Here is a 25,696-nt window from a genome sequence, read left to right on the forward strand (position 1 = left end):
TCTTTCTTTTAGAACTAGAAAGAGCTCTGAGGCTTTTCACTCTCATTAAAAGAAACAAACTTAAAAAACAATATCACAGTACAAGAGCAAAGAAGCCTAAGAAGTTAATAGTTTGGTATGATAGAAAAGAAATTTATTTGATGGAAACTACTTGATTGTGAAGAATTTTTCCTAGAGCTCACTTTGGCTTGGTGCAAGATTATCTCCCCCAGGCTGCAACTGCATGGACAACTTTTTGGTATCGGTTTATGCAGCCCTTGCCCTCCTTGCATACTTGCTCCCCTTCTTGCTGAATCCCACAGAGCAGGGGGTAATTGTGTTGGGCACAGCTGCCTGCTGCTTTGGTCCTATAATAGCTCTTTTAACCCATGCTGGGGGACAAAAGGTGTATCATTGTATTATCCCACGCCAATTCTTGTTTTATTTAGCTTAAGCTAAGAGTCAGCTTGCAAGCCTCAGCACAAATATGTAGCAGCACATACCACTGGGGATGTTAAAGGGGTCCTGTAAAGTCAACCTTTCATAACAGTCTTTTTTTCAGAGATGTATTTACAAAAATGACACCATTTTCTGTTGTATATATATGCCTACGAGTAGTCTGTTCCCTTCTCTGTATACTGGTTGTCAGTGGGGTGTCCTACAGGGACAATAAAAAAGTAAAGATATGTGTAATAAAACAGCCTGGTATTCCCCCAGGTGTTTCTTATGCCTGTACTTCTGGATGACATTCCTGTGCATAAGAATAGCACTCAGATGCTTTCTGTGGTGATCAGGTGGAGCGGCCTGACGGAAACACTCCGTTTCCCCATGCCAGCCAGAAAACAAGATGCTGGGATGACTTTTTACGGTATTTGTTACAGCAACAAGCAGAGGCATTTTTTTGATCCCAATGGGTGCATTAAATGGACCTGCTCTGGTAGGGCAGGTTTTATGCTCCTATACCTGCATCTTTTGGCAGGTGGAGAAGCACCAGCTCGTCATCTGCGCTGCCTGCCAGTGCTGGCTCCTCCGGCTGCTTCTGCGTGCCAGATGGTGACTGCGGCAGGCAGATACCATGCTGTTCAAAAAGTAAGTTTTTTGAGTGCACCTTCACACACGGGCATTAACTTACTCATTTTATTAGGAAGGGCTTTAGTAACTGTGCAGGTCTTGAAAAGCATGTGCAACAGATCTTGCCTACACAGTGAGGGAAGCAGTCAAACAGGCACAGCTCCACAGAGCACTATCCGTGGTGTCTGGATGGGGATTTAATTTCATTCAGATGTTTCCCTAGCCCTTGGTTTTCTCATTACCAGCTTACAGTTTTTCTTTTTCCTCTGTATTCTTTTGAATTTTGCTGTATGTGAATGAAGGTATCCAGTTAAAGACCAGTATTTTGGAAGCACATAGCATAACAAAAAAAAAAAAAAAAAGAAAAAAGGATAAAACCAGAAAAGAAAATCAACAGCCAGCTAAGAAAGCATATATCAAACTGTCTCTGCCAAATCAGTGGCAGCATCCAACTGATATTTTTCTCTCTGCTATTTCCCTTGACACTAAAGCTTTGCCCCCACTTCCCAGCATTTTACAGATTAAGCATATGATACCATCAAACTCCTTAAGTAAGGCATAGATTGCATTACCTATTTGAAATTAGGAAAAAAATATTAAGCTGAAAGACTATGGAACCTTGTAGTAATTTAGAAATAAAAGATTCATTACTTTAACTCATGCTAGGAGGAGACAATTTATCAAACACAAAGTAAGACTTCTGCCAGGTGTGCACTGAACCACTGCTGATCCAGGCACACACCTGGCAAGCACTCTCTGTATCACTTACCCTAGATGAGGCCTGACTATTCCCAAGATCTTTGTAGCAATTCAAGGTCAGATCACTTTACTTTTTAACCACTTTCTCTTCCCAAGCTTCATTTTAACATGTAAAAAGTCAACAGCCCCAAGAGCTACAGAAAAAGAAACTGGATTTTATTCAGTCTCACACATCATCAGTGAAATTCTTACGCAACACATGCTGGGCTTTTATTGCTAATTAATTGAGCTGGCTGGAAGATGATTCAGGTGCCTGTTTATACCTTCACCTGATGAAAATGCAAACTTTTCAGCAAAACAAATTGCAAGAGAAAAATTTTCATTTGAAATCTGGCATTGTTTTATTTGGAGACCCTAATGTGGCACCCCAGGGAATTTGCAGTTTAGGTGCTCGTGTTCCTGTTCTCTTTTGTGGGCTTAATTATGGACCACATCATCTGGGGACTGTCCTGCACAGGGAAGATCTACGTATTAGGTACTTAAACTACCACTGCCAGTGGGAAGGTGCTTCCAGAATAAAATGTTTCAATTATCAGATACAGCTTTTCTAATTCTGAGCCACGGCTTTTCAACTGAAAAATCTGTAGAGGTACTTTTTAAAATGAACATGTTGTTGGAAAAGTCAGCCTTCTACGGAAAAAATGCTGTGATTTAAACATTTCCCAGCCTTTCTGTAAGGCCAGAAGTACCCATTTTGATTTAAGCATGCCAGGTAAATCTTGCATTTACTGTAGCCCAGGCAGAGGTAAAAAAATAACATGAGTCCTCCAACCCTTTTCAAATAAAGCTGCTTTTCCTGTTCTAAAGCTGTGTCTGCTCCAATCGACCAAACAGAGAAATTCACTATCACAATTACCCCCCAAACCCCAGCATAAATTCTTGAAGCTCCCTTGCTGATATTTTCTGGCCAAAAGGTCCAGCTTCAGTGGACTTTCAGTGGTCAGATTATATTAATGAATCCTGGTCCCTAAGAAGCAGATTAAGTTTCTCATTATTGTTCCTACTTTTGGTTCATCCAAAAGTGAGAAGCAAATCAGATTCAAAAAGCTCCTCTTAACTACACCTGAAAGGAGGGAGCATTAAGCATATTCCAGAAGTAGAAGAAAAATGATCACTGCTGCTGTTTGCTAGTTATAATGTCACTGCCCCGCAACAGTTAGGCGATTCTTAGAAATTTTCCTATATCCTATGATTATTTCCCTCTTTGCCAAATCCTTGTGCAATACAATTCTGGCCTAATCACCCCTCTTTTCTTCACATGACTTCCCCAATTCAAAGGGAAGGGGATCAGCCAGGAGCGATCTCCAGGTCATGTGCAAATGCACCAAGTCTTGCCGGGCAGCATGACCTTCCCATTTTCTGTTCAAAATCTCTGCCCCATGCTCTTTCCTATTTCCCCTCAGCTCTTTTCTTCCACACAATGGCATTTCAGTCAGACATCATCTTCAGCATGCCCAGGTGGTCCTTCTTACAAAATCTTCTAATCTAAAACAGGCTGCAAAGTGTCATCTAAGGAATCCGACTGAAGAAAACCAGAGGCTGGCAAAGGTTTTGGTGGAGGGCAGTGATAAGCACATAGAGATGTTCCTCCAGCAACTGCAGGCAAGCTTACAACTTTCTTTGGCTCCCTGCTTCAGCAGAACAAACCTTCCTTACCCCTCCTCTGCTGCTCCTGCGCCTGGGCACCACAGCAGCAACAGCTGGTGGACACCACTGAGATACCTCAGTACTCCCTCACCATCCACTTCATCCCCAGCCCCTCAGCCAAAGCACTTTCTCAGCTGTGGGGCCCCATCCTGGGGTCTTCTGCAACACTATGTCCTGGGAGTCTCCTTTTCCCTGCCTGGGCCCATTGTGATGCTCCTCTCCCCACGGCACCTGGCTCACGATGGCCACACCTGCATCCAGAGGCTGACACAGGGGCAGCCTGGCTGCCCTGCAGGGGACCCAGCAGAGACCCCACTACCTCCCTTCAAGTCAGCTCTTGACCTGTGCTCCTGCTCTGAGGGGCTCCTGCCGTCACCCCCCTCCCCAGCTGCCATAACATTTGGCCAGGCACAATGAAGGCAGCTGCAAAATTAAATGGCCTCCACATCTGACTGTATCAAGAAATCGATTTGCCCTGTTGATTTATTGTTAGGTTAACTGGAATTTGGCTATGATGTGTATTAAATTTCAACACTTTGTGTGGGTGTGTATAGAAATAAAGAATGTAAGAAAGAAAGGAAGGAAGGAAGGGATGAAGTCACAGTCAATGGCAATGGCCAGTTTCTTTTTCCTGCCAGTAAATGCATGCTGGCACAATGCTGAATACTGCCAAAGGTTTCTTTTCTGTTTCAACAATCAATACTGACGTAAAAGCCTGAAGCATTAATATGCTGAACCCCCCCCTTGCAGAAGACTCAATGATATGTTGGCAACTCAATCATTCTGCATTTGTGTTTCAGCAGTGTCAAATGGTAGCAGTTAAGCAGAAACCTGCTGGCAAATTGACAAACAGCCGCCATGAAGCAATTAAGTGGCAATGCTGGAAAATATTTCATTACGTATCCCAAAGAGCATAAGGAGGGGAAAAAAACCCAAATATGCTTTGTTTTCAATAAATTCTCCCAGTAGAAAGCTTTTTATAGTGTGAGCTGCACAGGTAGAGTAGGTCTTAATTTTTCAAAAGTGATGGAAAAGAGACATAGGCTCGAATATGCTCAAAAGCAGCACAGGCTTCAACATGGGTCAAAGCTTGCCAGTTTCTGCATGCGGTACTTGATGAAGGAGGTCACTACTTAGAAAGAAATCTGATGCTTGCCAGAAGTACAGTGCAGGTGCCTGCACAAAACATTCTTTTCCTACTTTATATTATTTAGGAAAGGAGAATAAAAGCCTCCCCATGCAACTGGTGTTTTTTGAGAGAGCAAAGAGCCTGGATGTCTAAGATGAATGTGCCTTCAGCTTCTGTGTCTGTGCATAACCAGGGAGAGCATACACTGAAGCAGCATCAAAGCCCCACATGCAAAATCGTCAGAGAGGCTGGCCAGATTTTCTGGCTCACAAATACATGGAAGGAAAGTCCAAGACCACTCCTTGACATCAATATATTGCATTATATAAGAAATCAAAACTAAAATACACAGAGGCAAGGCCTCCAGCTACCAAGCCCAGATAGAAATGCTATGATCCAATCCTTCTCTCAAACCAAGTTTGTGTTCAGATTCCTGGAACCCAAGAAACCTCTTGAGGCTTCTGCTACATCTCCTCTCAGCAACAGCAGAGCAGAAGATTGTTTTCCTGCCATGTGAAAGCCAAGTTAATACTGAAAGGTAATTTCCCTCCCCCAAGCTCTTGCCTTGTGCTGCTCAAGCTGTGCAAAGAAGGGAAACAGCCTCTTTGTTTCAAGGGCTTCCTCTGTGCATGGGGATCCCCCACAAGAGACAGGTCTGATGCCGCCTGTCTCGTGGGGCAGCAGCCTCATCTGACCCCTGTTTTCAGAGAGATGAAGGGATGAAGAGATTAAAGAATTGGGGAAATGTAAAAGGCAGATGAGTGTTTTAATTCCTCCTTCCTTCTGGTTCATAGGTCTTGTTCGTAGTCAGAACCAGAGGTGAAGCAGGAATGGATGAAACCAAACAGTCTCAGAACATGCTGCTGGAACAGCCTGATAAAAGCACTACTAGGACAGGATTTTTTTTTTTTTTTTTGACTGTACTGAAGTAATTTTAGCAAAACATACTGGCATGTTGCTTGTTGCAGTTCTTCAAATTTCTCAAACACCTCCATATCCCCCATCCTCCAAATATCGGAAGAGTCTGTTCCTCTGAATGAATGAATACACATTTATCTCTTTCATGAAGTACTATCAAGTGTAAACATCCAAAGCAAATCAAATGTTGATAAAGAAGAAAAGGCACAGAAAGGAAAAAGTAATGAAAAGCATGCACATCTCAGTGGTAAACTATAATTAAACACACAAACTATTACTATGGAGCATAAATAATAATTAAAACACATATTGTTAATTTTTTGCTTCATTACTCTGAAGCGTCACACATTACTCTGCATCTCCCAGCCTATGCAAGCAAAAATTCGGAGGTGACACATGGGACTGCATTTACATCTTCCAGCTAGTAGGCAGCTCCCCACGAGCAGGCTCGGCGACACTTCAGCATATGGTTTCCTGCCATCCATAACAGCTTTGCAGAAATCGCAGCAGCTGTGCTGGAGAGGACAGGGGTTGCATGGTGGGGCATCCATCAGCAGGGCTACTGCGGGGGAGATGGGCTGTTCCCTTTTACTAGCACCCAGATCTTGGCACCGAAAGCACCCATTCAAATCAGCTGAGAGTGACTTCAATCACAAGCATGAAATGCCTGCTTGGATCTATTTGGGATGGCAAAGCAGAAGGCAGTCTGGCGTACAGAGCAGTCAGTAATAAACACAAGAAGCGACTCAGTTGTGGTGGCAATGACACAGCCATGTCTGCTGGGCTTGGTAAGGGCCACGGCGCAGGGGCTGTGCGCTGCCCCCTCGCTCCTCACTGTCCAACCTGCTACAGGCACGTTCTGTTTAACATCCTTCAAGAGCAACACATGTCACTTAAATCAATAGCGGTGCTTAAAACACGTTTCTTCTTAGTCAGCCCTAGGAAGCAAGAGAGAGCACTCGTACATGCTGAAGAAACAAGGGGCTGCGGCCAACTTTAGCCAGTGCAGTTATAACAAATGTATACCACTGTAAGATCTCTGACCTGCAGAGTTTTTAGCAGCTTCTGTCCTCAAGAGGAACTTTCAGGATGACAGATCACAAATCACCATTATATCTCACAGCAAAAACTCTTAAAAAGTGGTTTGCCTTCCATGTAAGATGGTTTGTCTTACGTACAGCCATTGAGAAGCACTGTCACCCCCGGGTCACCTGGCCTGACAGATCATGATGGTGACACTGCAGCATTTGCTTTCACAGAAAGCTAATTATAGGAAAATGAATCAAAGAAAATCTAATTTCGCATAAAGTAGCAGAGACAAAACCCAGCAATGTGCTATTAGTCAGCCCTGTGTGAACCGTCAGTAAAAGCCTAAAAATCACAGTTTGCAGGTACAAGCTTTCTGAAATCAACTTTGAGAGTAGGCCGACAACAAAAACAGCACCACGAAGAATGAAAATGGAACATAATCCTTTATATACCCTGGAAAGTGTCATGCTTATTTATAGTGCCATATAAATAGTAATTAATCACAAAAAAACCTCCCAACTTCTGAACTAAAGCTCTACTGTTTTATTTAACTTGGGACCTGGACATAATGGTTAGGTCCTGATCCTGCTGCTGCTGTGGAAGGCTGCAGTCCTTGTGACACCCGAGGACACATGCAGGTGATACACACCTGAGCTGTGCACAGCTCCTACCTGCAGTAAGAGGTGAAATCCTTCTCCAAAACTGTTTTGAAGGTGCTAGGAGGTCTTTGGAACACCTTTATGCCTTCCCAAGAGGTGGTCTTTATACATGGAGAGAAAGTGTCCAAACAGGTTATTTTGTAGTTTATTCAGCAAACAGGCCCAGCTTGCATTTCACTTTATAAGGTCCATCTTTGTACACACCAAGATTAAAGTATGTTTCAAACTTTCCCTTGGCAAATGCAGTTGATGCACACAGCACAACTGAGAAAGAAACAGCAGGCTTTCCACTACACAGCTTTGTCACACAGGCATGTTCGGGATTCTGCACTTTACCAAAATAAGAGCTGTTTTACAGTCTGATAACGCTTCTCTTAGGAAGTTTAAAAACCTGAATGCAAGACTGTCCCATGCTGAGTTCATCCAGTTTCATAATCACAGCTAAAATAGCTTCACACCTTCACATCTTATGTTGCTTCAGCCTGTCACTCATTATCTACCAATATTTACACATTCAAAGATCCCTTTTTCCTAGTAACATGTTGTTTAAAGCAAAGTATTCTCAAACTACATGCACTCCTGTTAAAAAACACGTGATTTTCAGGGTCAGGATGGATTTCTAGCAGTGAATTCACAGCTAGCGCTGCCCAGAGAATCAGTGGGTAACACCAGCCAGCTGTTTAACTGTGTCAGCACAAAGTCCCTCATGTTCTGCAAAACCCAAAAGCTTCCAGACTCTCTGCTCTTTAGTAAGTGCTACTGTCAACACACTTCTGGCATTGTAGGTCAAATTCTGGTTTCAGTTAAACCACTTTAATCCAGTTAATCTTGATGAAGCGGCGTGGAAGTATAGAAAATTCCTGCACAATACAGAGTTTTATCTTCCAAGTAATCTTCTCTGAAACAAAGCTGAATGGCTGGCAGCCTCTACCAAGGGAAATATTTAGTGAAGTCTCATGTGCTGGCCAGCCACAGCCTTTAAAAAAGCCTAGGTATGTTCTGAGAATCTGTCTGTCCTTCCCCTTTCAGGCAGAAAACAGTTGCTGGATCTTAAGGGCCAAATTTTACCCCTGAAATCCTTCGCAGGGCACCCGGTGAAAGGACCAGGTGCTGCACACAGACATTTCAGAGCAGGAGCTGGTCTACAAAGAGTCCCAAGCAATAGCTGAGAGGACTTCTAACCCAAGTATGCAATGTGGCTTCACGAGAAACCACCAGACAAAATACGCCTCGACTGACTGACTGCCTTGCAAAGGCAAGGGCCACCAAAAACATCCTGAATGAGGGCTTCAGGAGCTGGCAGAAGGTTGACACAGAATAAAGCAAATAATAGAAAAAAGCCCATCTTCTGCTGCAACTTAAATGGGCAATCTCACTGCAATGTGCTACTTGAACAGTTCAAGGAAGAAAGACGGCAAAGTTGGCTACATGTAGCCTCCCAGAGCCACGAATAAAGACACGCTATAAAACAAACAGGAGCTCCCTCGAGGCTATGGAGAAACACAAAACAAAACCTTATATTCAAGGCACTGTGGCAGTCATATAACTTGTGTTCTCCATTCAAACTGTGTCTTAAATCCTTTAAATAAACATGAACTCTCTCGCTGATTACTCCCCAGACAACACCGCTTCGGTCAGGAGCAGGACCTGGTTTTCCCAGCTGCCTGCCAGAACCCAGTCCTTACTTGTTTTTTGGTAAAAGAAACGAGTTAAGTCAGCCTGCTGTGCAATTTTGAGACCCTTATGTTTTTTCAGGCTCTTTCACCTCCACAACAGCAGCATCTACAGCCCTGGAATTTTACACAATTTTTTACGCTGTAGATCACAGCAAGAAAAAAGAACATTTTGGGGAAAATACTGAGAAGTATTTCATAAAAGCCCATAACATGAATCTCTGCTGTAACTGCTTCATTTGATCTTTCCTGGTGGAAGCTGACAAAGCATGGGACAGCTTATATTTTCCAGTGGTGCCTTTGTAGCTCTGCTACACAGCCCGATACCTTTGGTTTGCTTTCCAGCCTTTCCACATCTTTCTTCTTGGCTCCTTGCCTTGTGACTCAACCATTTCCTTAGCAGAAACCCTCTCCCACCTCCACCCCAGAAAGGACTTTATGGTCCAATCCTGCCACAACTCACCAGAGCTGGATTTCTTCCTGGCAGACTCCAAGCAGGTCCAAGCTTGGAGGTCCCACTCCCAGACCCTGCTTTCCTGGCAGTTTTCCACTGCAATTTTTTTCTCTCTCAGGTGGACTTCAGGGAGGGGAGAGGGGTAAGGAAGGGTCTGGAGATGCGGCTGCCCCAAAAATGGAGCAGGCAGCTGTATTTACCATCTGGCGAAGCTCCCAGAGCTCAACAGAGGGAGCCCCACTCCGGCGAATCTTGCTGGGATTGCTACCAGTGGAGAAGAGACTTCCTTTTACTTTTAAAAACATAAATAAACAAACATCAGGAAAATGTTTTCCACTCTCCCTCACTCCTTTCATGCAAACTTTAACTTAAAGGTTGTGCAAAAGCTTCTCCCATAATTTCAATCACGAAGAACCAAGAAAATCAGTGGCTGAAACAATGCAAGCCACTTCGGCAGTCTCAGCTCACAGGCTTCCAGCACCCAAACAAAAAAACCAGAAAAATTTAAAAATGAAGGAATTTTTAAATTTGTCTTTCTGAGGTGACATAGGCTTGTTCAAGGACCTTATTAGAATCATTCCTCCATACAGAAACCTGCATCTGCTGAGGAGCTGAGGAGTCTCTGAGGGTGTCAGGCAGAGTATTGCAAGCAAGGTCTGAAGGGTAAAACAGCAATGGTTTTACAGTGGAGCGAGCACGGCCACTGCCAGGGTTTCCAGGGAGCATGGGAGAGGCAGTAAAAGATAACTGATCATGAAGACCCTCTGATATAAGAATGTGATGAAAAAGAGTCCACTCAAAGAACAGTGACATTGGCAGGGTGGGTCATAAACCGAAATGGGTGAATGGGTGAAGAATGAGAAGACAGCCTTAATTCTTATTTCTGATGAAGGGAAGGATCTGAAATTCCTACTTAAACCCTAACGCTTCTGTAGAAGATAGCGTTTGACTTGCTTATACTGATTTTACTGTATGCTTTATAATAAGTAAGTACGGTGCTTAGGAAACATCTTTTTCTGTTGTCTTCCTCACTGCACGTGAGCAGAGAGCAGAGCCCTGCAGTATAGAACTGAAAATATATCCCCTGCTTTCCCCTTGTCCAAAGTTTTCATAAGGCAGCTTTAAAAAACATACTCTGTGAGAACTTTCTGAGATAGTATTAACAGTTTCATAAATACTGTATTACCTGAACTGTGCCTTCCCTGAACTGACAGGGCATTTGATAGATGCACCAATGTGCTGCATACAGTGGAGCTAAGGAACATGTTTCCTTGGTAGCTCAGCTGTAAACTTCAATAGGTGGATAAATTCCCATGTCACTAGAGAATATTTACAACTGAACCTGATTTATCAGCAGCATGCCCTTACCAACAGCCCGCACAAATCCTGTTACACAAAACCGGCTATGGCTCTTTTCTCATAGTTACATGAAAATCGCACGGTTTCTTTTGCACTGGGACAGGCTTTATAGCCAGTGAGATGAAACTGCATTAGGTGATGTTAATGTTGAAATATTCTTGGCTCAAAATGTTAGCATGAGAAAAGTTAGCTCATCCACATCTGCACTGTGTGAGCAAGTGAGCAACCCCCTCGTCCCTTCGCTGTCGGGGACCTTCTCAAGTGGGAGTACGTCGTGGGTCTCTATGCACGTGTTGTCTGAAGGAATGAACATGCTGACCTATTTGTCAGGAATTAAGAGAGATTATTCCCGCCCCCCCCCCCCCCCCCCCCCCCCCCCGGTTTGTCATGATTGGTAATATCAAAATATCTGGTATCCATTAAAAATGAAAAATCCATGCTTTTTAAATCACAGCATTTCAGCTCTGTTTCTGAAAAGTGTCCCTGTGCTCGTTATTTTCCCCAGAACAGGACCTTATTTTTTGGGAACCCTGCCCTTTCCTTGGCGGGAATGCAGGCTCCCTGCCTCCCTGCATCCTGCCTCTGCTTTGTCCTCCCATCCAGGTTCCTTGCCCTGAAATGACTCATTAGCTACAATTTACTGACATGTGCTTTCTACACAAAGACGATTAGGAGTGGCTTTCAAGCCTCAGTCCTGCTGACAGGTGTCCTGGTTTCAGCTGGGATAGAGTTAATTTTCTTCTTAGCAGCTAGAGCAGTGCTGTGTTTCGGATTCTGTATAAGAACAATACTGACAGCACACTGATGTCAGTTGTTGCTGGGTGATGTTTATACTAAGTCAAGGACTTTTCAGCTTCTCAGGCCCTGCCAGGAAGAGGGCTGGAGAGGCACAGGACATTGCGATGGGACACAGCTGGGACAGCTGACCCAAATTAGCCAAAGGGATATTCCATACCATAGGGCATCCTGCTGAGGATATATAAACTGGGGGAAGAGGAAGGAAGGGGAAGGGACATTTGGCATTATGGTGTTGGTCTTCCCAAGTCACCATTATGCTTGATGGAGCCCGGCTTTCCTGGGGATGGCTGAACCCCTGCCTGCCCATGGGAAGTGGTGAATGAATTCCTTGTTTTGCTTTACTTGTGTGCATGGCTTTTGCTTTACCTATTAAACTGTCTTTATCTCAATCCATGAGTTTTCTCACTTTTACTCTTCCAATCCTCTCCCCCATCCCACTGCGGGGGGCGGGGGGTGGGTAGGTGGGGAGTGAGCGAGCGGCTGCCTGCGGCTTAGTCACTGGCTGGGGTTACACCATGACACAGGACAGAGTGGCACCTTCCTGCAGGTTAGCCAGCTGGCTGCCAGAAGGGCTTTAATCAGCTCTGGCTTTGACGAGCACTGGGTGGTCACAGAGGAGGGCTGCCCCATGCCTTCTGTGGCCTCGCTGTACTGAAGAGGCCAAAGAGCATCTTGCACTCTGATGCCACGAGTTCTCACGTCCTGTGGCGGGAAAGGTCCCCTCTGCCGCCGTGCTGGGCTCCCGTTAGGAGCAGTTCAGCTACTCCCCTGACTGGAGCAAACCTCTGTGTGGTTTGATGTTAGGAAGCAACAGCAGTTCCAGCAGACAAGGAAAACATCAAGGAAGATACAAGGCTTCATAATGCAAATCACGCTTTTATGTCATTCTCCTGAATCCCATTTGGTGAGAGGAAAGTTGATTATCTACAGAATATGGGTCAAAGTTATGCCTTAAGGATTTTTCGGTGCTTTGGCTGCTTGCTGACATACTACAGGGCTCCTTGGTGCCTTTTCAGGTTAAAGCTGTCAAAGTGCTGTCCCTGTGCATCTTCATCATCATCATAATACTACTAAAAAAATTCATTTCCTGCACCCACTCCCAGGAGTTTCTCTCATGCTGAATTTAATTGATGCTTCCTCTTGCACTCTGAGGAATGATTACAATGAACGCTACACATGTTTGGAAGCACCTCGGATTTCAAACTGTGCATGGTTTCTAATTAAAGGGGCACACACAGGATGCTTGTGCTACATTTCACTCCTTTCTGTGGCTATTATTACTACATACATTTCAGCGGTAGTCAAAAGAATCTCCTCTACCTCACATAATTGGATCCTGATTTAGACTGGATAATCACCAGTCGTTGATCTGGGTGAAAAATGTCTTTAGGATGGGAAAAAAGATGGCTTGAGATGTAACTAGCCCTCTGGCAGAGACATTGATATTAATGACCTAAGCATTTGAATTTCTGGCTGACTTGGGTATGTAGTACCCGACGTTAAGCACTGGTGCTAATGAAATAGAAGAAAAAAACCCACCCACAAACAGCTAGAAAGAAACCAGCATAATCTGCAAGGATGTATATAAGTGATGAAGCAGCACCCTGCTGTCTGGGTGCCCAGGTCTCTGCTACTGCAGTCAGTTCAGTTGTTCTGAGGAACCAGGTGAAGAGCATCAAAGGACTTGTTATGCCCTCAATCACATCCTGACATATTATTGGCACATTTGACATATTCCTTTATCATCCATAGATGTATTTCCACAGAGCACGGTCAAAGCTGCAGATGTGCTCAACTCCAGAGGTTTTGGGAGCCACAGCCCTGCACGCGCTGTGCCATAGGATATGGCCTTGGTGCTTGCTGACCTGTTGGCGTCGGTCAGACAGGGCACATGGGAGCAGCTTGGCACGCTCAATGCCGCTTGCAACCTTCCCTTCCCCCTCTAGTCCAGGTGCAGCCAGAGACAGCTTCATCCAAGGGTGGCTGATGCTCAGAGGTTTTGGAGGAGTAGCAGAGACCTGGGCACCCAGACAGCAGGGTGCTGCTTCATCATGGGTAGGTGAGTCTCAGCACTACCCCTTCCCCACCCACCACCTCCCTCCCAGCTTTCTGGTTGCTGTGTGACTTGGTGGTAAATACTTCATTCCTGGGAAAAACTGCCTGACTTCAGGTACAATTTTTTAAATGTTGCTCAGCTTTAGCTTCAGAAATCTCAGGACCCCAAATGGCTGGGGGAAGCAACCAGCGCTGAAATCTTGCCCCAGTTAGTTACGCATCTGCATCATCAGCACCTGCATCTGACATCAACAAAGCTGCACAACAAAGCTAATACCCCTGCTTTTCTGTAAGAAAATATGGGGCTGTAAACCTCACAGGGGAAAATATTTCACATGTATTTGCTATTAATATAAAGCCAGCTCGTAAACCATATCTTGCAAAGCTGTGCAGTCATTTCGAAAACCGCAGCTACACCTCACTAGATGCAATGACCTTAAATGTTTTCCAAGGCCTGCCTCTGACTTTGCGTACATGAATGTAAATAAACCAAGAGCTCCCCCACTGACCATAATGACAGTATTCCTGATTGTCACTCTTGTGGCAGCACAGTCAAGTTCCGTGGCAAGTGACACCAGGGGAAGCGCTATGATAGCAATCCTATACTGCATTGCGTGCATCTTTTATCACCTAGTAATATTTAAAATATGGGATGCATTTGCTCTTCGAATACCTTGTAAAATGCTACAGGTTATAAATAATTCAAACCAATAATAATGGGATGCCTGGGCATTTCTTTTTCAGGTTTGAGAAGGCAACTGTCTAACTTGGTGAAACAAACTGGTTTTACTGAAATACTTTTTGCTGCTGATAAAGAAATGGATAACAATTAGATACTCTGCATATTAGCAGTAGAAAAAGACTTAGCAACAGAGCAAACTGGTGCTGGTGTATACATTTTTACTACTTACTCATCTTATGAATGGTTTCGAATCCTTTCAGAACAGAATCGAACTTCTGTGCCTCTACCCTGGGCTAATGCTATAATCACTGGGATATTGTACAAAGCAGGAGCACTGGCTTCTCCTCTGGCCATATTACAAAACTGAAGAGCATTTTGATTTTCAAAGACAGATTTGAGATACTTAACTTAAGTAAAGGATTAGGGTACATCTCTCAAAAGGAAGAAGAGACTTCGACCTCTGAGAGGGGCAGAAGTAAGAAATACTGCCATTCTCAACAATTCCCTAGCAGCTAATTCAGCACGCTGGCTTCATCTCTCCCCTCCTTCAGCAGGCTGACACTTCAGGCTCCCAGCCTGCCCTAACTCTTGTAACTGGGTGACAAGCTCAGGTGACCACTTCAGGACCGTGGACTCTGCTATGGGAACAAGAGGCCTGCAAAACAGGGGTAATGTATGGAGTTAAGCATTGCTCGGAAAAATTATAAACGTACCCTGAAAAAGACTACATCCTGTATTTCTACGGCATCAAAACCAATTAAACTTTGTTTCCCTGTTCGTTATGCCTAATTATTCCATCATACCGCCTCCAAAAAGCTATTCATAGTTATGTGTGTCATGTGACCCCAGCATCTTTCTGAAGACTAAAGGTCTGCAAGTACATTTTGTGAAATAGCAGAGAGTGCTGTTTGGTCAGGCAGTATCTCTCTGAGACATCCACCTTCGTGGAGCTGCTGGAGAAAGTTGCAGTGCTCTCGTCTCTCTCAGCAATGGGACCTAGAGTAAAGAACTCAAGAAAGAACTGGCCAAAGATGCGGTTTTGTGATAGGGGTGAGCCCATCTTCAGGCAAACTTTGCTGGTGAATGTGTCTGTGGGTTTAGCTCCCCGAGCTGACTCCTTAGGCTGTGAGACAAGCACAGTGCACTGCACAAGGAAGCCAATGGGACTGCACACCCGATGGGAGAGCTCAGATGGGAACCAGGACCTCCTTTTTCAGCAGCAGCCCCCAGATGGGCTCTACAGGCTCCGCCCTACCCAAAAACCACAGCTTCAGTATGACAGTAAGTGATAGCTCCAAGTCTGAGAATGGGCGCTGGATCCCTCACTTGAGCAGATGGGAATTACTGTGCTGAATTTCAAAGGAACAGAATTTAATCTCCGTACGATGCCAGTGCTTTCTTTTCACCACCTCATCCCCCTGCCTGCCAGAACCTCAACTAAGAAATTGCCCACATCCTGGTTTGAATGTTTCTATGGAGCCAGAACTTGAAAGACTATGTTTGTGCTCAGAAATTATGTGTAAGTCCATTACAGCACAATAACTCAACTGTAATTGCCTAGCAGTAGAGGCTGAAACAAAGCAAGTATGAGCAAATCCAGAATCTGGGCAAGTATGAGAAAAGGCAAGGATGGACAAGGACCCCTTTAAGGCTGTTGGACTCTCACATGACTGCTGAGTCTAGTCCTATGCCATCAACAAGAAATGTTGCAATAGATATATTTCTCAGGTCCCCAGACATTTTTTTTCTGCATGCTCCAGTTCACCACAGGCAACAAAGCACCCCCCAGAACCCTCTTATGAACTTAACACCAAGTAGGAAAGACCATAAGCTGTAACTTTCACATGGTAAATGAAGGCAGCAGGAGAGAGCAGAAGCAGAAGCATGGCCAGTGTCCTGCTCCTGATGAAGGAAGGATGCTCAGTAAAGCTTGGTAAGAGGGCTTGCTCACCACATGAGATGACAGGTACCAAGCAAAATTCAAAACACATCACCAAGTGGAAGAGAAAGCTTCTTTCTGACCACAGATCTAAAGACTGATGGAAGCCAGAGCACATGGCAAAGACACACCAAGCAGAAGCTTGGTACGACTCTGAGACCCAGTGCACCCTGACCTGAGTCCTAGCTCTGGATGTGGCCGATACCCAAATACTAGCAAAAATGTCAACCCTGCATTGAAGCTTTTTCACGCAACCTGCAAAAGTCCTGCAGCATGAGATGTAGGCGATGTAAGCATGATGCAGTGTGACAATAGCTTTAAAATCCCTTTGGGCATATCAGTGTAGCAAATACCTAATGACTCATACTTCCAGAGCACTAAACATGCCATTACTCCTGCAAGAATCTGATAACTGTAAAAATCCCCTGATAGATAGGAGGACTGTTCAGCCAGTAAGATCCTGTAGCTACTAGATCAATGTCTTCTCACACAGGTAAGAAACGAGAAATTATGTGTTCAATAGTTGAAAAATACAAAATTCTCCATAGAACAAAAAGGGGGAAAAAATCAAACCCAGTTCCAAAACATTGCACTGCGAAGATGTCAACCCCTCAATTTGGTCTCTATTACAGCAGTTTTTGGCTATTTTAACACAAAAATTGCAAGAAACTTTGCAAACTTGCTTTCAGAGAAGGTAATTTTAGTAGAAGTTGAAAAGTGCTGATGACCGTGGAAAGATCCTGTAGGCTGGACTGTATAAAACAATTAATCTGTGTTAACAATTTCTAGAGGAAGTGACAGGAAATGCTGCTTAAGGGAGATCAAGCCCATTTTACCCTTCAGCAGATACTACATGAAAGGGCAACAGCAGCTTAAGATGTTCCTTTCCATGTTTGCCAGTATTGACCTTGTTCAGGCAAATTATCAATCTCCGCATCTCCTCTGAACTCCCATCATTATGAGTGCACACACTCCCTCAATGTCTGATATGCATACATTATCTACATGAATTAAACCAATTTGCATTTGTACGCTGAGCAGCTGGTCTGAAATTTACTCCAGAATAAAGTTTTTTTTTAAAAAAAAATATATCAAAACCCATATATGCAGCTGGGATTGCTTATGAGTGAAAAATGTGGTATCTTTATAGCCAACAGCATATGTATTCAGTACGCAGATCTACAAATATTGGATTCACTGCCAAAATCATTGTTAAGCAAACTGGCTGACTCTCTGCATTTCCCTTATGAACCAGAAGGAACCTGCTGAAAAGAGGGAGACAAAGCAGAATATTTCGCAAAAATTTCAGACCATGGATTTATGGTGTGCACAGTGCAGTGCCATCTAGCTAGTTGCAGCACAGCACGTTTCTTACGAGGATATGAGCTTGGGTCCTGGGGAGGTGTCAGCACCCTTGTGGTGAGCACTGACTGTGGCTACATCACGGCAAACTAACTGGTCTGGAGCAAGGTCAGGCACCTCCACACACAGCTGTGGTGAGTGCTGTAGACCCACAAAACAGCATACACAAGTGACACTGGAATGAGATGCTGTTTTCAAAGGGATTTAGTGGCCTCCTGAAGTGCCGAAGATGTCACATGCAACAGCCTCTTGCTCTGCAACACTCAACCAGAACAGCTATATTGCTCAGTTTGCAAGATCAAAAAAAAAAAATTTTAAAAAAATCAGTCTTCATTTATGCCTCTCTTCAAAACATTAATAAATGCTAAATTCCCCTCTACTTATTTCAGATAATGGAATCTATGTAATGAAAATAATTTTTAATAGGGCTTCTCTGTGTTTTTACTGAGGGCATATTTTTACCCACTGCATGGAGCTGACTTTGCACATATTCATTCTGCTATTTTAGCAGTAGGAGACTAGGTTAACACACCAGTCAGTCACTCCTGGAGATCTGGATTCAGTTCCTGGCCTACATGACAAGTGATAATGAGTTTGGTTATTGAATCTCCAGGGGATATTTGTTCACATTACTAAGCAACCGCATAATTTGGCAAGATGTGTTAAGTATGTGCTAAGGATAAGACCAGGGGCCAATTGCTCAAATGACTGACACAATGCAGCCTCCCTCACATCACTATACCAAACTCCTCCTTTGTGCAATTCTCTGGAGATGAGGAGAACCGTGCAGGATTTCCAGCTTGTCTGTTTTAGTGTCTGTGTCAACCCAGGCCAGTGCACAGCAGGGCAGGTACGATCTGGATCTGCAAATACATACAGAAACAAGACCTACAGCCCTACCATTAAACTCAGCATATAATTCAAGGTTATTTTAATCAGCTATGCATCCTTTTTTCAGCACTTGCTGCACCCAAGTAATAATAAAAAACAACGCAAGCTGAAAAAAAAACCCAGCTGGGATTTAAAAAATAATTCCATAATGGTTATTTTTGTTTGTTCATTGGCAGGCAACTTTTCAGGGTTTGCATCTCAAGGTTTTTCTCTGCAAACACAATGTTTACAAAGTTTCATTTAAATAAAATGAGAACTAAAATTCTTGCATGATCACAAAACTCCATAAACCAGTACGTTGGCCATTGCAAGTACCAGTAACACTGCTATGTCATGTTGGCTAAGCATATCAGGCTTGAGTTTCCTCAAAATGGGCAGATTGCTCCTTGCAGCCAATGTGGCAAGAGTAGTCACTTACCCTAAGGCTACGTCCAGGGGATCTTTTGACTTTGGTCTATAGCTGACTGTGCCCCAGCTTCAACGGGAGGCACGCACAAGCTGTTACAGGTGTCCTCTGGACTGGTAGCACAACCACTGGGAGAGCAGATTGAGTCTTTCAAGGATGATACCTACGGGTATATAATTGCTAGGCTATTTTTAAGAAATCTGGCAACCTCCTTTCCCTGGCCTCTGTATAACAGGTCTGTGAGCTCTGTACGCATCTGAGGAGCAGGCCGGGATTTGGGAAGAGAAAGACAGACTTTGCCTTGTCTCTGCATTACAGTGGCACATGTGTGGGTGCTGTGTTCCCAGAGCCCAGGCTAGCAGGCTTGTCTGTGTGCTCCTGCACCTATGGACCTTGGAAGTCTTGGGGCCAACACTGGGGTACATAGAGAGATTTAGATACTTAAGGAACAAAGGTGTTCTTCATTACTTTCTGGGACTTTGGTGCCTACATCATTTAGGTAAGTGAACGAAAGCATTCTGGATCCTTTCCTTGATATACTGGAGTAGAAATAAACCTTGCTAATGGGCCATCAACATCTGCTATAGATTAAGGTTCAAAAGGCGTTAACACTTCCAACATGTAGGAGATCCAGATGTCACATCAGCACCCAGTCATATGACAGAAGTCAGAATTCATTGATAGCTTCTGCAGCAATTAAAGTTCAGCACCTGTCTGGCTTAGACCCCTAGCAGAGAACAAAAAACCCTAGGAATAAGCCTGCTCCCATTCCAGCGGGAACGATGTTCATCGTGGGGGTGGCTGGTAGCTGAGTAAATCTGGAACGGCTGCAAATCAGGAAATGACTTGTCAGCCAACTCCGAGTCTTTTTTTGGCACACAAGCCTCTTGGGAAGGATAGTGGCAGGAATGAGGCATTTTGTCTGATCATTTGGGAATTTTATGAATAAAAAGATAAAGTTCACTTGCTGTGAATCACAGAAAACCAGAAAACTCTCCCTGCCACGACCAAGAAAGTGTGTGAATAAAAATTCATTGAAGAGAAGCCATGGTAAAGAGCGATGTTACTCATAAACAAACGCCAGTAAGCTTATGCTCACCATGAGCTGGGACACAGAGCCAACAATTAAAGAGCTCCCGTTTACACTGGAAATAATGTTATGGTACTGTTCCAGTTTTCACTGAAGGTCTGGACAGTGACAACATCTCAACTTCCAAGGGATGGTGGATCTGAGCGTGATGTTTCATCTCAGGCAGCAAGCTCACGGCAGCCGGGGAGGACACTGGGCTCCACTCCCCTCAGGCTGCCTTCTCCTTTCAGCAGTGCTGTGCCTCTGGAGCATGGGCAGCCACCACACTAGCAGTAACTTCGAGTACAGCACCGTGGGTGAGCAAGATGGTTAATTACAGCGTACCTGATTTGCCAGCCCATCTACGGAAACATTGAGTCATGTCAGAAATGACAGAGAAAACATTTGCTTTGATTTAGAGCGCCTGCCTTCTCTTTAGGGATGCCAGAGACTCCGAGAGTGTGAACAAGCAGCAAAGCAAGGAAAACATCTAATCTAGTACTTGAATTTATTTTATATGTATTTTTCTCTCTTCTCTCATAACACTCCACCTTCCCCAGATTTCCTTTAAATCAAGTTCTGCTCCAGTCTGATGCAGTTCTTCGGAGTTGTATAAACCTGTCTGTTCAAATGGTCCACCCGCAGAAAAGCTGTGTCAGCCTTAACTGCATCAAACCAACCATAAATCCTAGATGTGCCAGAAAATGCTGCTGAAATGCCAAAGCAAGCCACGCTTTCCAGGTTTCCTGCAGGGAGAATGAGCCCCGAACCCCAAATGAAGGACTGTAATAATCCAACAAAATTATAATTGCTTTTTGCTAATTGGAAGACCATTAATATAAACACCACTTTCCTCATGCATCAGGGTGTCCTTCCTCCTGCCAGATTTTAAGGATGGTATCCTCATTTATTCCAGCATTAAGGTGTACTCACCTCTTGCTAAAAAGCCCAAGATAACAATGACAGAAGAAATGTGAATATGCATCTGAGACGGGGGGCAGGGGGCCACATAGGCCAGCGTCTTCTGGGACCTGGCAGCAAGGTGCCACAGAAAGCATTCTACAGCCATGCCAGACCCTCAGACAAGTGTCCCCAAGAAAAGCATCTTGCTCACCACAGTGTCCAGCAGCCATCAGATGCCTGACCAACAACTGAGTTGGCAACTATCGCCAGCAGTAACGATGCCCTGAAATCCCCAGCTAGGTGGGCCTCATCATCCACTGACAGTGGTAAATCAAGCCTAAGCCGCTGGTGAAGAGGCAGCCCAGAGGAAATTAAGAGGCAAGAGCCATTTCTCTTCTGGCACATCTGATACTGAGATATTCAGGAATATGTTAACAAAAGGCCTCTTGACTCAAAAATCTGCCTCTGTGTCATGAGAAACATGAGCCGTGGTGAATTAAAATAATTACGGCCTGACCCTATTTATAGCATGAATTGGTGTAATGCTGATGGTGTCAGTAGATGGGGGCAACCCACACCAGCTGAGAAACTGGCCCTATATGTTGAATACATACCACGTCTGGACATCTCTGACTCTTGGAAACTGCTGAGACAGCATCTGCTGCCAGTCAGCTTTCAGCTGAAGGGATTAAGCAGCTCAGGAGGTTGGTAATGGGATATGGGCACTTCCATCCCCGCTCCTGGCCGCAGTTCAGCCCAGGTTTATGCTGACCTTTGTGAATGAAAGGCTTTGCCAAGAGAGGGACCCGGCCGATGAACACCCCTTGTGCTGCCGACAGGCATGCTTCTGCACCATGGAAGCAAGGCACGGTGCAGCTTGGTTATCTCGTCGGGGAGGAACTGGTGGGAATGCAGTTAAATGGCCTCATCCGTCCCTCAGGCCGAGGCCAAGGCATACTGGTGGGACAGGCATGGGGTCCCTCTACCTAGGCGAAGTTGTAGAGATTAATTATGAATATTATTAATTCAACATATTCTACCCAAATGAAAGCTGGCATTTTCAAGCAACTCCTGGGAGACAGACTGTTTTATTCAGACAGCAAGGTAAAATTCATTTTGTTGAAACAGCCTCTTCTGCTAGACTATAGAGTGCAAAGGCAAAAACCTGTTTATACTATCTCTGAATGTCAAAAGCACCCTAGCTGACCCAACAGAATAAGGAATCTCCTTACTTTCCCTTCAAAACCAGGAAAAACTTAGCAGGAGAAAAAAATAAACATTAGGATCAGGAGACTGCTTTGGGTCAGATCCAGCTGGTGCAGCAATGCCGTGGGAGGGCATGTGGGTTGCCTTGGCACCTGTAGTGCCAGCTTAATGGGCGCAGGTTGCCTCTGAACCCTCTGAGAGGCAAGGACCAGCCATGCCCCCATGGCCTGTGGCTCCTCTTCCCTCTGGCACTTTCACAGATGCTGAAGCACGGTCGCAGCCCTGCTGCTGCCCCCATGACCCTGATTTTGCTGTGAGAGGGAACAGCAGCCCCCTCTCGCCCAGCTGCGGCCATGCCTGCTGCGGTGGCCATGGCTGCCTGCTCCCACGGAGGGCAGCTGGACTGTCCCAGGGCGGCTGGCAGAGGCTCTCTGCAGCTGCGGCTTCAGGACTTGCCCCAGCAGGGTGAGGTAATGACACAGTCGGGGTCTGTTGAGTTTTGTAGCTGGAACAGGAATTTCTCTGGAACCACTTGCTGCTTATAAATGTAAAAAAAGTAGTGTGCTTATACAATGCTGAGACTGAAGGCCCAAGCAGTGGGACAGATAATATAATACTCCTTCTGTGGCAGTGTCATTAAATAGAACTTTGCATAGGAGCCAAAGCACAGCACTGCAAATCTCTCTCTCCCTGGCAAAATCCTTGCTGCCTGCATTTTTCGGTATTACTCATTACCGCCAGGAGAATGATTTATTTTGAAATAGGAGGAAGAGGAGACACTTGGCACTGCAGCTTTGAAGAGTTCCAGTCTTGTGTTCTGCAAAAAGTATTCTGGCAAAAATACCATTGAAAAAAATTAAAAAGGATTTTACATTAAAAGGAAGAAGAATAAAAAGATTTTGTTCAGTGTGAATTCCAAGATGATTCACATCCTCTTCCCCCTTCCTCAACATACGTCATTGCAGTCATGTGACAACTTCTGCAAAGAGTCTTTCCTTGATGGGGAAATTCAATGAGGAAGGTCAGCACAATGTTTATGCAAAATGAAAGCTCCCCCCACCCAATGTTATTAGTGCTAATGGGAATGACTGGTTAAAATGAGGCAGCAAATAAATAACAATTGCCTATCACCCAGATAAAGGATGGAGGCACTCAATGAGATGGCAAATGTTGACATAAATTCTGTGTACATGACACATATGACATCTGTGGAGGGGAGGGCATGAGACAGCTCCATGGTTTGAGAAATGAGAAACTCAGCTTAATTAAGCTGTAGTGACCCATGGGCAGGCCAGAAAAGACTGCCTTCCTGCAATATCACATCTCTACTTTAATACAGTTCCCTGAGGGGCTTTTAAGCACATGGGCATCTATCAGTTCCCTAGTCTCTTTTCATAAAGGTCCAAAAGAAGAAAAATTCTTTGCCTGGCCCAACACAACAACGATTTTCACTCTTGAAGAAATAAATACACAATAATCTTAAAACTCCCTTCTTGCCTTTAGTTTAAATTTATTATGAATTCTATTGACATCTAGTCATATGCCAGAAGGGCCTTTGACACGAAATGTTAGAGGTGCTCCCTAAAAATGCAGTAACTCAGTGTAACCTGCTGCACATTTCTGATGGCTACCAAATTATTCCCAGCCTCTAAAGTTACAGCTTCACCTTCCCTCTTTTTTGAATGTCTGAAGAAACCAAGCCTTGAAGATGATCTGAAAAGATGCCAAAGACGAGCAGTTTTTGCTCTCATTCTGCACAATGCCCCACCAGCACTCAGTTATGCAAGAGGTCTTTGCTGTTTCTTGTGCTATCTGACTGACCCCTCGTCTCAGCTGCAAGCTTTTGCCTTTCCCACCCAGCTAGCATTTCTACCATCATTAGCTGTGCAGGTTTTCACTGAATTTTCCCCATTGTTATCTGCCTGATAGGCAGTTGTCAGTTTGCTGCTAACCCTTCTCTGGCTAAGCAGCCCCACGAGGCAGCTGAGTTGGATAAGTTTGATAGCAGGACGATGCTGAGCGATTTGTCAGGAATCAATCACAAGCTGCACAGTTCACCGTTTATTAAAAGGATGCCATCATTTGATCATGTATATGTAGGATGGACAGTTAAATTGGACTGACAAGCTGTTGTCAGCTCAGTACAAGGGAAAATACCAGTGCTGACAATATGACAGCTTTCCAGCGAGGCACATGTAGGAACGAGACTACGTGATGGTGAACAGGCTATTAGAGCATGCCATGCCACAGCCCAAGAAAATCCCAGCGCAGAGCATTTTAACTACTACAAACATGTTAGGTACTTGTCGTCTTTCATTAGCTCTTGTCTAATCTCATTAAGCTAACAACCTAACCAATGGCAATAAACCACTTGCTCAACAAACACTATGTAGCTCTAATTGGCATTAATAGGAGATACCTGCCGGCCCCTCTGTGCCTCAGAAAGGTGCAGCCCTCCAGCGCTGGCTCCCCTGCGGCAGACATTGGCAGCGCGGCCCATACCTGCTACCTCCAAGACAGGGCAGCTACTGCTCTTCCAGGAGCCAAGCCAGAGGGACATGAGCTTGTGCAAACAGCCGCTCTTCCATAGAGTCGGAAAAGAAAATATGTACAATTTTCCTATGCCCTGCTAATCCTGGGTGCCAGTAAGGCTTGCCAGCAGCAGGGTATAGACCATTGCATGCCCTGGGAGACTCTACCTTGGACTAAGGGACTGGTACTGTCAAGGATGCTCCTACAACTGGGAAAGCACCAAGCCTGCAGACACACTCTCCTCTTGGTCTGTGCCAGTAACGTCTTCCACTGCCAGGGAGGTACTGGCCCTCTTGTGCAGAGTTTCTACATTCTTAAAATATTGCACAAGATTATATTTCCACATCCAAGAATGATAAAAATTGGCAACGTGCAGCAGATTTACTCACTCAGATTTATTCTTGTACCAGCAGCAGTGAAAACCTGCCTTGATGCTTTACTATATGAAGCACCATTTGTGGAATTATTCATTAGCACTTCATTTATAAATCAGACTTTTAAAAAATTATTGGCAGTATCTCCCCTTTTCAAATTCCAGACTTTAATAAAAATAGACTTCCTTTTCAGAGCTCTGTGTATATAATACCTAACAATATATTTTTTAATAGTGTTTGTAAAATGTGGCCATAAATCATTACCGCTGTCTTTCATTTATGAACCATAGTTGTGCACTGAGCACAGGTTTTATTTAAAAGGGAACATGCACATAGGACAATCCTTTTCAGAACCCCATAATTTCCCTAAATTGCCATCCCAAGGAAAAAGGACTATTTTACTTCACCTTTCACAACTGTCTGGTCACTGAAGTGACTGTTTCAGACAATTTGCTGCTCTCAGCTCCCTGGGGCACAGCCACAGGACTGGATGTGGCCAGGGTCTGGTGCTACAGAGCTAATGGGGGCTGGTGGAGCTGCCCTGGTCCTGCCCTGGCTGCCTGCTCCCAGCCCACCCCGCTGGGGCTAATGCATCAGCTGAAACCTCAGGGATGGACAATAGCTCACTGAGACGGTGTGATTTGACCACATGGCAAGCCCCCATGACTCCCTATCCACTTAGAAACAGATTTGCACAATGTGCATTTTGCTCAGAAACATCTAAAAAGATTAATAAATGAGGAGATGGATTGTGCAAACTATTACTCACATGAACGCTCCCCACCCACCCACCCCATACTCC

General features: G+C 44.5%; 1 protein-coding gene across 1 annotated transcript in view; it reads right to left on the minus strand.

Moving 5' to 3' along the window:
- Positions 1-25,696, minus strand: part of SH3RF3 (SH3 domain containing ring finger 3) — a 258,246-nt gene that overhangs the window by 98,336 nt on the left and 134,214 nt on the right. The gene's annotated exons all lie outside the window — the stretch shown is intronic.

Source organism: Falco cherrug, chromosome 2 (genome assembly GCF_023634085.1).
Source record: "Falco cherrug isolate bFalChe1 chromosome 2, bFalChe1.pri, whole genome shotgun sequence".
Classification (NCBI taxonomy): Eukaryota; Metazoa; Chordata; class Aves; order Falconiformes; family Falconidae; genus Falco; species Falco cherrug.